Source organism: Odontesthes bonariensis, chromosome 1 (genome assembly GCF_027942865.1).
Source record: "Odontesthes bonariensis isolate fOdoBon6 chromosome 1, fOdoBon6.hap1, whole genome shotgun sequence".
Classification (NCBI taxonomy): Eukaryota; Metazoa; Chordata; class Actinopteri; order Atheriniformes; family Atherinopsidae; genus Odontesthes; species Odontesthes bonariensis.
Window position 1 is genome coordinate 41,427,771 of NC_134506.1, and position 13,592 is coordinate 41,441,362.

General features: G+C 43.9%; 1 protein-coding gene across 3 annotated transcripts in view; it reads left to right on the forward strand.

Annotated features, from left to right (window-relative positions):
• c1qtnf4 (C1q and TNF related 4) overlaps window positions 1-13,592 on the forward strand; it is a 61,447-nt gene that overhangs the window by 12,186 nt on the left and 35,669 nt on the right. Inside the window, exon 2 of one of the 3 annotated variants that reach the window (XM_075466921.1) lies at window positions 6,693-6,782. The exons of the other annotated variants lie outside the window; for them this stretch is intronic. The gene's annotated coding sequence lies outside the window, so the exon portion shown is untranslated. The remainder of the gene's footprint in view (window positions 1-6,692; window positions 6,783-13,592) is intronic. 3 annotated transcript variants of the gene reach the window in all.

Consider the following 13,592-nt stretch of genomic DNA (forward strand, 5'->3'; position numbering starts at 1 on the left):
GTGGAGGAGTTGAAGTGTTTATTTTCTATTATCTGTGCATGCAGGTTCTGCACCCACTTCATTCTCCCCTGACTGTTTGTGTGAGGAATGTTACTGCTCACAAAGAGCTGCACTGGAAAAAAATCAAAGTCTTACCAAGTATATTTGTCTTATTTCTAGTCAAAATATCTCATTACACTTAATATGAGACACAACTGTCCCCTATATCTGCCTATTTCAGCCAGATATAGGGACTTGTTTGAAGACAATACATCTTGAATATCTTGTTAAATGAAAAAGTCTTGAAAACAAATTGTTTTGAGACACATATCATTTTCAAATGATGTGTGAAAATGATATGTAAAATGTAAAAAAAAAAAGCTTGTTTCATCAAGCTTTTTTTTTACATTTGAAGAGGTTTTTAAGCTAATTTCAAGATCACTTTTATCTCAAAAGTCCTAAATATCACATCTTATTTCAAGAAATCTTGACAAGCCGATTTTCACTAGTTCCATTGGCAGATTTTTTTGCTTCTTTCAAGCAAAAACGTCTTGTTTTTGTTGTTTTTCTTACTTATTTTTGGAGGGGCATTTTTTCCAGTGTGCAGGAGGAAGATGTGGAAAATCCCCAAAACAACAGAAACTGCTGGCTCACCACCCAAAGATGCTACAGATAATTGGGTGGGAAACCTTGTGTCCTTGCATTTAAGTGGATGTTATCTGAAATGAATCACCCGCCAAGAGATTGTTGCAGACCAAGCACACACGCACACCACAGAAACTGCTGAGGAGAGGTGCGCAGAACACAGCAAAAAGCCCAGGTTAATGACCGTCCATCCATCCGTTTTATATACCCGCTTAATCCAATTTAGGGTCGCGGGTGGGGGGGCCTGGAGCCTGGAGCCTGAAGCCTATCCCAGCTGTCATTGGGCAAGAGGCGGGGTACACCCTGGACAAGGGAAAACATGCAAACTCCACACAGAAAGGCACTGGAAAAAATGCCTGGAATCGAACCTGGTTAAAGACGCTGGCATTAAAATACATGTAGTTTACGATTCAATGTTATCTGACAAATGACTGAGGTGACTAGGGAGCTACAAATACTGGGAGGGTTGATGAGTAGAGTGACATTAGGTGAGTGATTACCAGGAAGCGAGACCGAGAAAACAGAAAACATCGAGCGGTAAAGGCTGATTTGTGGTCGTCTACAGAGAGCGACGGAGACTCGCGGAGACCGCAAGGGTTGTGATTGGTCGGCTAACAGCATCATTTCCGGAATCCCTTTTCCGGTTTAGCGCCTTCCTCTCAGAACAACAACAACCGCCATTTTTGAAAGAGTTTACTGTGTGCCGGTCAACATTTGGTCAAAATTATTTGCATTTCAATATCAACAAGCTCCAACTCCAACAACAGTCTTTCTCTCTCGGTCGCCATCGTTCACTGTGAGGAGTGGAACGGAGCCGGAAGGTGAACAATCAATCAACCACTTTCACGATAGACGACGCGAGATTGGGTCGTGAACTGCCTTGGGTATCTGACATCCCGACGGAGAACTTTGAATGTTTAATAGCCTCTCCGTGACCACGGAGTCGGATTGACGGATAGCGACGGAGTAGCCGAAACCTTAAAGACAAGAAACAATTAGAGCACAAAATACCAAAACCCAAACATGAACGCAGACTAAACCAGGGCACTAAGAAATAACTAAAGCGGAGCAGCGAAAGACAAAGAAACCAAAAGACTTGCCATGCAGCTCACCAATGACCCAGTTATTTCTATGGATATTCTGGAAAACTTCAGGTGGAAACTTCAGGTGATCTCTCAATCTCTAGTCGTGAGGCTCACACACCACATCTTTTATTTCTCACACTGCCATGTAAGCCATAACAAAAGGGTTGTCAACTATTCCTTACAAACCACAACTGCCCCATAATTGAAAACCAAAACATTTGTTCCTTATCATGCAGGTAAGGAACAAACTTTGTTCCCTATTTTTGAAAAACCGTGTTAAACAGCTGGAGATGAATATTAAGGATAAGATGGTTGATCTGTGGAAACCCTGCTGATTAAATGTATGTACAACACATGGGCCTATCGAATGGTTGAAGTCACTGCCTATAAGCCTAAGGTCAGGATGAATGGGACATCCTACAGCTAAATACTGTATATCGATAAAAGCATCATCACCTCATTCAATTCTTAATTTCATTTCAGAGAGTTGGCAAACCCAGATGACAACAACTGAGGTTGTCTTGTTACGTAGAATTAATGGACGAGGTGCAGGCATACAAGGGGTTAACAGGAGCTAACAGCCACCTACCAGCCAATTATAAAGTAACTTTTGTTGTTCCAAATATTCATCAGTTGCACGATTATTTGTAAGTCGCTTTGGATAAAAGCGTCTGGCAAATGCATAAACCTCCAAACTTAAGTTACTTGTAGGATATCGCATGGTCACATGAATTCATGACATGAACTGGGAGGTTTATATGAGTTGGCATGAATAAATTCAGTGTATAATGCTTGGTCATAGGTTAATATATATAGTCTAGAAGCTTGTCTGCTGATTGATCAGCTGATAAATGTATCGGTATGCACATTGAACTGGACTTTTCTGGCCTCCCTGAACCGAAGCCACACTCAATAGTTGTTACTTTAACACAGGTCTTGGTCTTTAACACATGGCAGACACAACTAATAGTAAAACCAGTCCTCATTCTTTCAGTTTGTGGAGGAGCTCTGGATATCTCCGGATTTTCTGGACCAGTTCGATTCATCCATCCATCCATCCATCCATCCATCCATCCATCCATCCATCCATCCATCCATCCATCCATCCATCCATTATCTGCCGCTTGTCCGGGGATCGGGTCGCGGGGGCAGCAGCTTTAGCAGAGAGACCCAGACATCCCTGTCCCCGGCCACTTCCTCCAGCTCTTCTGGGGGGACCCCGAGGCGTTCCCAGGCCAGCCGAGAGACAGTCTCTCCAACGTGTCCTGGGTCTTCCCCGGGGCCTCCTCCCAGTGGGACGGGCCCGGAACACCTCACCAGGGAGGCGTCCAGGAGGCATTCTCACCAGATGCCCGAGCCACCTCATCTGACTCCTCTCGATGCGGAGGAGCAGCGGTTCTACTCAGAGCCCCTCCCGGATGACCGAGCTTTTCACCCTATCTCTAAGGGAGAGCCCAGACACCCTGCGGAGGAAACTCATTTCGGCCGCTTGTATTCAGGATCTCGTTCTCTCGGTCACTACCCACAGCTCGTGACCATAGGTGAGGATAGGAACATAGATTGACCGGTAAATCGAGAGCTTCGCCTTCTGGCTCAGCTCCTTCTTCACCACGACGGGCCGATACAGAGCCCGCATCACTGCAGACGCCGCACCGATCCGTCTGTCAATCTCCTGCTCCATTCGTCCTTCACTCGTGAACAAGACCCCGAGATACTTGAACTCCTCCACTTGGGGAAGGATCTCATTCCCGACCCGGAGAGAGCATTCCACCCTTTTCCGGCCGAAGACCATGGTCTCAGATTTGGAGGTGCTGATTCTCATCCCAGCCGCTTCACACTCGGCTGCGAACCGCTCCAGTGAGAGCTGAAGGTCACGGCCTGACGACGCCAACAGAACCACATCGTCCGCAAAAAGCAGAGACCCGATTCTGAGGTCGCCAAAACGGACCCCCTCAACGCCCTGGCTGCGCCTAGAAATTCTGTCCAATAAAATTATGAACAAAATCAGTGACAAAGGGCAGCCCTGACGGAGTCCAACCCTCACAGGAAACATGTCCGACTTACTGCCGGCAATGCGGACCAAACTCTGACACTGGTCATACAGAGACCGAACAGCCCATATCAAGGGGTCCTCCATACTCCCGGAGCACCCCCACAAGAGTCCCAGAGGGACACGGTCGAACGCCTTCTCCAAGTCCACAAAACACATGTAAACCGGTTGGGCGAACTCTCATGCACCCTCCAGGATCCTGCCGAGGGTATAGAGCTGGTCCACTGTTCCACGGCCAGGATGAAAACCACACTGCACCTCCTGAATCCGAGATTCGACTTTCCGGCGGATCCTCCTCTCCAGTACCCCCGAATAGACCTTACCAGGAAGGCTGAGGAGTGTGATCCCCCTATAGTTGGAACACACCCTCCGGTCCCCCTTTTTAAAGAGGGGGACCACCACCCCGATCTGCCAGTCCAGAGGCACTGCCTCCGATGTCCACGCGATGCTGCAGAGGCGTGTCAACCAAGACAACCCTACAACATCCAGAGCCTTGAGGGACTCAGGACGGACCTCTTCCACCCCCGGGGCCTTGCCACCGAGGAGTTTTTTAACCACCTCGGCAACCTCAGCCCCAGAAATGGGAGGCCCCACATCTGAGCTCCCCAACTCTGCTTCCTCATCGGAAGGCGTGTCGGTAGGATTGAGGAGGCCCTCGAAGTATTCCCCCCACCGACTCACGACGTCCCTAGTAGAAGTCAGCAGAGCCCCGCCCTCACCATACATGGTGTTGACGGTGCACCGCTTTCCCCCCCTGAGCCGCCGGATGGTGGACCAAAAACTCTTCGAGGCCGTCCGGAAGTCGTTCTCCATGGCCTCCCCGAACTCATCCCAAGCCCGAGTTTTTGCCTCAGCAACCGCCGAGGCTGCGTTCCGCTTGGCCTGTCGGTACCCATCAGCTGCTTCCAGAGTCCCACTGGCCAAAAAGGCCCGATAGGACTCCTTCTTCAGCTTGACGGCTTCCCTCACCACTGGTGTCCACCATAGGGTTCGGGGGGTTGCCCCCACGACAGGCACCGACCACCTTACGGCCACAGCTCCGGTCAGCCGCCTCAACAATGGAGGCACGTAACATGGCCCATTCGGGCTCAATGTCCGCCACCTCCCCCGGGACATGGTTGAAGCTCTGCCAGAGGTGGGAGTTGAAACTCCTCCTTACAGGGGATTCCGCCAGCCGTTCCCAACAGACCCTCACAATACGTTTGGGCCTGCCAGGTCTGACCGGCTTCCTCCCCCACCAGCGGAGCCAACTCACCACCAGGTGGTGATCAGTTGACAGCTCCGGCCCTCTCTTCACCCGAGTGTCCAGGACATACGGCTGCAAGTCCGACGATACAACCACAAAGTCGATCATCGAGCTACGGCCTTGGTTGTCCTGGTGCCCTTATGCCTGAACATGGTGTTCATTATGGACAGTCCGTGACGAGCACAGAAGTCCAACAACAAAACACCACTCTGATTCAGATCGGGGGGGCCGTTCCTCCCAATCACACCCCTCCAGGTCTCACTGTCATTGCCCACGTGAGCATTGAAGTCCCCCAGTAGGATGAGGGAGACTCCTGGAGGAGTACTCTCCAGTGCCTCCTCCAGGGACTCCAAAAAGGGTGGGTACTCTGAACTGCTGTTCGGTGCATAAGCATTCCCAATACCAACCCATCCTCCAGAACCAAACACACATTCACTCTATGATAAATATCTAGAATTTCTTCATTCCATAATTTAAGAAAAATAGTAAAAACAAGGATACATTCATCCATGTATACCCCCCTCTCAGCTAGTACCCTCATGGTCATTACTCCATACCATCACCACCTACAGTACAAACACTAACTGCAGAGGTCCCTTTTTGTCCCACTCAATCCCATTTTTTCCCAAGTTTATTCAGTATCTTAATAGACTGAGGTATAAAGGAATGTTTGTAGCGATTGTGTTTACACAGAGGGAGTCTAAACCTCCTCCCAGAGTTTAAAAGAATATATTCCCCATTTAGTACATGATCACCATCTGATGCAATGACATTCGCCTGACTGAAAGTGGCTTGCTCAAAGAGCTCCTGTGGGTTAAGGGGGGACATCACCCCCATAATCCTGCCTGCTGTTTTGATGAGGCTTGAGATTTCTGCCCTGTGTTTTACCGTGAGATTACCAAACCAGCAGGTAATCCCATAACGGAGGACAGACTCTATCGTGGCTCTGTAGAAGATTAACATGATGTTTTTACATACTCCAAAGACTCTAAGTCTGTGCAGAAAATGTAGACGCTGGTGTATTCTGGCACAGACATTGGTCACCTGGGTACGCCAGCTGAGATCGCTGTCTATATGCACCCCCAGGTACTTAAAAGTGTTCACCTGATCAATAGCCTGGCCATGTACAGCCACTGTACCCTGGCCACAGAGGGATTTAGGATCTAACACCATCTCCACTGTTTTTTTTTGTGTTAATATGTAAGAAGTGTGAATCACACCAATTAACAAACGTATCTATTGCTGTTTGGTGAATGTTCAAATCATCATGTTTAGTGAGCAGGCTAAGAATAACAGTATCATCTGAGAATTTGACAATGTATTGATTTGGCCCAGAACTGACACAGTCGTTAGTGTATAGCGTAAACAAAAATGGTGAGCTGACGCAACCTTGGGGCGCGCCAATACTGCAGGAGGTTATATCAGACAAAGTAGAATTGAACTTGACCTGTTGTGGCCTATTTGATAAAAAATAATAATACCTCCTAACTAAGGCTGTGAGACTGATAAATGCAAACCAAAGGCCACAAAAAATATTCAGGTTGGGCTCCAGGTACTTTTCTACCCACAAAACTTTTGTTTTAACACATCTGATGTATTAACTATGAGAACATTTCTTTAGAATAGAAATCTTTGCTGCATAAACAGCAAAAAGGTGTAATCATTTAGGGCCGACCTGTGATTTCAGGGACTTTGAAACTGACTTCTCCTCAGAGGTGTGGACTTCCATGACTGCCCAACCCTAGATGCTGGCTCTTTGATATCGGTCTCCCAGCAGGTAGGTGTCCAGCTGAGGCAGCTTGAGAACATCAGTCAAACCCCTCGGCGCTCAAACAGAGCATTGATCCTTCCAAAAATATCTACGAGCAGAGATTTTTCTGTCGAGGTAAAGTGCATGTTGAAAAGATTCAATTAAAAACCTTTTTGTGCTCTTTCTAATGAGCTCAGGGGGTCTTTTTTCTTTTCTAGGGTTCAGTCATTCAGAACCACTGATAGAAGCAGGCTAAAACACTGGATAGGTGTGAAAGGTCACAGGAGTCTGTCTATTGGGAGGTTTTGCACTTATTATGTTCTATGCTGAGCTGGACTGTATTGACCTTAATATTGAGGATCTCTCTTTTAGTGTACAAATGTTGCACATTTCCAAGCTCACAGGAAGGATACTTCACAACTTAAGACCTTATTTGTGTGGTTTGGGCCATAATTCCAATCCTACACATTATACTCGCTGATTAAATGTTGGACACAGGCAAAATATGAATAATCGGGCGGTCAGGTCCCCGAAATGAGCCTACACATTGGCTAAATTCAGTTTGAAAGAAAAAGATTTGGTATAAACATCCATTATAGGTCCAACTTCTTGATCCAGCTCTAATCTTACAGAATCACTTGCATTCAAGGCGTGCTCCCTAACATCTTAATAGTCACTTTATCATCTACGACCCATTAGACGCTTAATCTAGATATGTAAAGACTCACAATTAGTAAAGTGTTTAGGAGTAAGAAGGGCATGAAAGTGCGCTCCTGAAACACTCACTTTAAGTCCAGATTGAAATATATTAGGGCTGGACGAGTTAACTCGTTATTATCGCGTTAACTTGTTAATTATTTAACGCCGATAAATATTTTATCGCGCATTAACGCAGGTTTTATTATTGTAAAAGTCTGTTGAATGCATCACATTCACGTAGTTACAGCAAACACCACGAAGCATGGAGTGATAAAATAAAAATAAACTAGCAGGTAACATCACCGTTACAGGTGCTCCTCGGTCTCTGTGTGAAGCTCACGGAGCTAACCGGTGCTACTTCTTGTTTTACTTGTTTCAACATAAAAGCACATTTCAATTATTCGGAATTATTCGGAAGCACGTATTCATGATAATTTAACAAAAAACTCCTGCATTTACAGCGAAGTTGAATTGTCTTCTCACCATAGTAGTTCCAGTCTAAAATATCACTTAAAGGGGAACGCCGGGGCATTTGAAGCGCATTTCCATTGCTAGAGGATGTCAAATACTGACGGTAGGACACAGACCGGTGCAAATCTGCGCTCCCTGTGTGGAGATCGCGCTGTTCGCTCAGCCTGTCATACGAGGCTAATACGTGGTGGCTAAGGGGCAAGCGCTAAACCTTCCACGTAAAACAACAACTTGCACACTGCAGAAACGTCACACCACTTTATAAACCATCCGACAATAAAGTCACAAGCCTTACCATCAAAACCATATGCATGGTTCTCACATTACTGGCATGGGGACGTTACAAAACAACTTTATAAACAGCATGTCACTTACCTCTTGTTGGTATGCTCACGCATGTGAAAGCCCAAAAGAGTCAATGGACGATACTCCCATATACAAAACAATTATCTTCTCTAGAAAAACTGCGTTCAAGTATTTAAAACATTACAACAATATTACTGGGCATGTATTGTTGTAATGTTTTAAATACTTGAACGCAGTTTTTCTAGAGAAGATAATTGTTTTGTATATGGGATTATCGTCCATTGACTCTTTTGGGCTTTCACATGCGCGCGCCTACCGACAACCGGTAAGTGACATGCTGTTTATAACGTTGTTTTGTAACGTCCCCATGCCAGTAATGTGAGAACCATGCATATGGTTTTGATGGTAAGGCTTGTGACTTTATTGTCGGATGGTTTATAAAGTGGTGTGACGTTTCTGCAGTGTGCAAGTTGTTGTTTTATGTGGAAGGTTTAGTTCTTGCCCCTTAGCCACCACGTATTTGGTTAGCATGACAGGCTGCGCAAACAGCGCAATCTCCGCACAGGGAGCGCAGATTTGCACCGGTCTGTGTCCTACCGTCAGTATTTGACAACCTCTAGCAATGGAAATGCGCTTCAAATGCCCCGGAGTTCCCCTTTAAAGGCAAAACACACAACTGATAGCAGCAAGTCATTCAAGGAAACAGACAGTGGAGCGAGGCTTCTACATAAAAACTACAGAAAGATGCTGACGTTAAAAGTGTGTTTGCACAACAAATGTTATGGCACTTTCATTAATATGGCAGCACATTTAAAATAAAACTAAATGCTAAAAGCTATACACTACTTTTGGATTCATTTTTGGATTTTGCGTACAAATGCGATTAAAGCAATGGATGTAACTTCTCAAAAAGCCCATTATGGAGCTCCCCCTACAGGCTGTTCTGAGAGCAACTCTAGTCCGGTCTCTTGCTTTGTCGGCCTCTCTCTTTCTCTTCCTTGCTTCATCAGTCAACGTCTTCTTCTGTTTCTTAGGTGCCTCTGCCATGATGATCGTACTGACAATGTTGCGCTAGCTTAGCCTTATACCTGGGAGCGTGAGAGGGGTCTATTTTTTTTTGCAGTAGGTGTGCCAGAAAGCAAGTCGAAGTACTTCCGCTCAGCTCCCGGGCCGGTCCAGCAAAGTTACATAGCGCAGTTTTTCCAACTCAGACCCCCGAAGGGCATAGGAGACAGGCCAATCGTAATATTAAAACTCATTCTAGCCGCACAGTTTTTTTCAAGCTGTTATTTTAAGGTAGAAATGTTACATAGTATTGCTTTAATCGTGATTAATCAGGAAAATCATGTGATTAATTAGATTAATGATTGTAATCGTTGCCAAGCCCTAAAATATATCAATGGTTGCTTTAGGCAACTACCATGAAAGTTCAGATGGTCATAAGAGAATTAACCTTTCTAACTGACCTGGATAGACCACAATGATGTTGTAATTTGTAATAATCCTGGATGGATTTCGACATACTGATATTCATGGTGCCCTGTGGATGAATCCGTTGCACTAGTCAAGATAATTTATTTGCAGCTGTGTTTACAGCAGACACTTTGAAAATTATGTTCTCTTTTATTGCTCTCTCAAGTTGCTTTATCTCAAAGTGTCGTTACAGTCTGTCTGACTCCCTAATGCCTCTGGCCATTTGTAAGAGTGATGCACAAAACTGTTCTATTCACCAATCCACCAAACCACAATTTACAGCCGGCTGTGGAATTCTGTGCAGGATTTGTGCTGCTAAACAGCTGGGACCCATCGGAGCGTGGTCATGGGAAACCTGGGGGTGTTCGGTGGTGTGTGGCACTGGGCTGTCAGCCAGTCCGGTCAGTAGATTGTGCAGTCGGGCCTTCCTGGATCAGCTTTACCTCTGCATCCAATGAGAGCAATTTTTTTTTTTAGTGTTGTGGTGCTCGTACTCAGTGTGGCTGCTGCTGTCTGGATGCATCTTGGACTCTATGCAGGATGTGCTCAGCCTTTAATAATGTTTTAGTGGGTGGTCCATGTCAAAAAAGCAACCACAAGGAAGTCGGGACCCAAGCAGGAAATTGCACTTTGACAAGATGATCAGTTTTATTTCAAATTTAAGAAATAAATAACATTTAAGTGTTTGTGCATTTTTCTAGTCTTTTAAAAAACTTTCCAAGGTGAAGTGTCAGCAGCGCCATTTTGTACCAGTTAAACATGATGATACCAAGGGGAATCCACTGCACTCTCTACTACAGGTGGAAATTAGCAAATGTTGCTACAACCTGGCACAAGGCATCTCTTCTCTCACGATTAATGCTTTTGTGCATTGTCCCTGTTTTAAATAAATAAATGACAAATGACTCTGTGTTTTTACCCACAGCAACATTTTCCACCCTTTCTTGTTACTGTTGCGAGCACAACAGATTCAGCTGGACTCTATGACACAGATCAAGGTCAGATGAGAAATTGCTGAAATGCATTTTGGAAGAAAAGAACATTTCCAAATACACATGTACAGGCAGGCGGCAGGGGGAGGAACAGGGTTGCAGAAAAGCAACGTTGTGTCTTTTTATGGGTGCTGCACTCTGAGGGTTGGATATGAAATATGTTGCAGAGCAGAGCTGATTTTCAGCCTCAGGCTAAGTCGAATGAACCAGGTAGAAACTGTTACCATTTTTTTTTTTAATTTATTCTTTCGCCAAACAACACAGCAAATAAAAAAGCTCCTCGTCTTATAAATGTTGTTGAAATATACGTTTCCATAGATACGACCGTTTTGAGGATGACTTTAAGAGCAGCGATGGATGTAGTGACATCTACTGGTTAGGTTCCAGGTTGCAACCTACTGAACTCCAGAGCTAAACTGTTAAACTTAGACATCGCTAAAGACATCTCACAAGAGCCAGTGTTTGTTTCGTATGTTCTGGGCTGCTGTAGAAATGTAGGTAAACTGCTGGGTCCTACGAAACAACCCGGTCTAACTACAAAACGTTAACTCGTCTGAATAAAAATGAACAGAAATTCAATCTTTTGATTTGTGTCTGCAGACATGAGTCTCTGTTCTTTTATTTTTTGTGCTACTCAACAGCAAAATAACTTCAAAGAGTAACAGCATCTCATCATTTTGTCACATTTTCAGTATTGCACCAGATTTTTGAGGCTCAGACGTCTGCATTTGGAGGTCAGAGAGGGTGGGGGTGTTATTACAAGTGGATGCCATCCTGATCACTGAGGCCTTCAAGTAACTTTGACATGTTTTTGCATTGAGTTGATGTTTCCTTGTGTTTTCACTCACTGTTTTACACATTAGTCAATGAAGGCATTTAAAACAAGGTGGTTCAGGCTAGAAAAAAGTCCCGGCTTGCATTAAAACCAGAGGTGGGTAGAGTAGCCAAAAATTTTACTCAAGTAAAAGTAAAAAGTAGTCATCCAAATAATTACTTCAGTAAGAGTAAAAAAGTGCTTGGTGAAAAAACTACTCAAGTACTGAGTAACTGTTGAGTAACGTCTGATTTATTTGTTAACACAAGCATTCAATCAGACAGACAAAAATACTAAATAATCATCTTTAGGCAAATTAGAGTTCATCCAATTGATAAAATAAATTAAAATGAATTCAATAATAACAAAATAGCTTAAATTAAAATAATCCAGGTAAATTCAAGAACTTCAATAAAAAATAAAAGTGAATAGGAAATGTTTAAAACATATGTAACCCATATGTAACCTAAAAAACAAACATTCACCTATCCATGGGGGGAAAAATGAATTTAGGAAACTTAGCGCTACATGTTTCCTCAAGTTAGATGTTGAGTTTCTGCTGAAATGTGCGTTTGTTTTGGTTGACACAGAAGACACATAATGTAGCTGCTGTTTCTCACTCTTTGTAAGGTAAACATGCTTTCAGTATGAGGCCTCGTCTGCGTCTTCATTTCCCACCGTTGGTTCTGACATTTTTCATCTGTTTCTTTGTTTGTTTGCTACGACTGCTAATGCTAAAGCTAACCCGTCCCGCCGCTGAGATTGAGTATGGTCACGTGACCAGACTGCACGGCTGCGTCTGATTGGTGGAACACAGTCAGGTGGTAGAGCCTTTGGTGGAAGTCTCTCTCTCTGTCAGAATAAAACATTAAAATGAGGCGTACGCGGGGGGATAAAAATAATGAGGCGTAGAATACCAAAGAGGTAAGAAGAAAAGTAACCAGCTCATTGTAGCCTAATGTAGTGGAGTAAGAGGACAGTTTCTGCTGCACACATCTACTCAAGTAAAAGTAAAAAGTATAGTGATTTAAAACTACTCCTAGAAGTATAATGTTTTCAAAAACTTACTCAAGTAAATGTAACTCGTTACTACCCACCTCTGATTAAAACAGAGCCTTTAATAACACATCACATTAAATTATTAATTTCATGATTATTGGCAGACGAGTCCCGCCCCCATAGTACAAAACGGAAAAAAACAAAAAAAAAACGGAAACAGATTTCATTTTCATTCGCCCAAATACATCGTTTTCAGATGAGTATTTCAGATTTCCCCATGAGACCGGGCTGAAAGAACAGACAAAGGATCTTATTGTCAGCAAGGTATTTAAACATGCACATTGGCAGTAAGAAGAGAAAACAACGTCTTGTGGTTATTTCTAAACTTGGTCAGGGAAATGCTCTTATTTCTATCCAAGTCTCAGCTTGATGTTAAGGGATTTTCACACTGTTCAATTTGGAGTTTGTGTCATATATGTTTGGAGAAATTACCGGTGGAGAAGTTTACATGAGTTTTATGAAACGTGCGGGGAATTATTAGTCAAAAAAACATGAGGAATTCATTTCTGAAGGCAAAGTCAAATGTAAGCACACTATTAAGGATGATTGAGACGAAGTAAAAGTAAAATCCAAGGTACATTACTATAAATGAGGCCTCTGAAGTATAGCAAAGCCTGCAGCTTCCTGCTGTTTAATGCTGAGTATGGACAATAAAGTAGGTTTTCCAAATCTTGTCACTGACAGCAACTGCCAGCTGCTTCTGAAAATGCTACTTTGGGTGCAGTGAGACTGGACCAGAACAGTAAAGCTGTGGCGGTTGCAGCTAAACAGTAGTGAGATGGAACTCTGAAGCTGTAGATTCATAACTGTGAGTTAACCTGTTAAAAAATGTCTTGAATTGAAAGATTGCATCTCAGCCTCGTTGTCATGAAACACGAGTTCTTAAGATGCCAGGAAATTAAACGTTGCTGCATAACAAAAAAAAAATAAAATCACAAAATCCCAGATATGGATTTCAGCTATTATATATTATGAGCAGAAATAAAAAAAAAAAAACATTGTCAGTTTCTGTGTCCTTCAGAA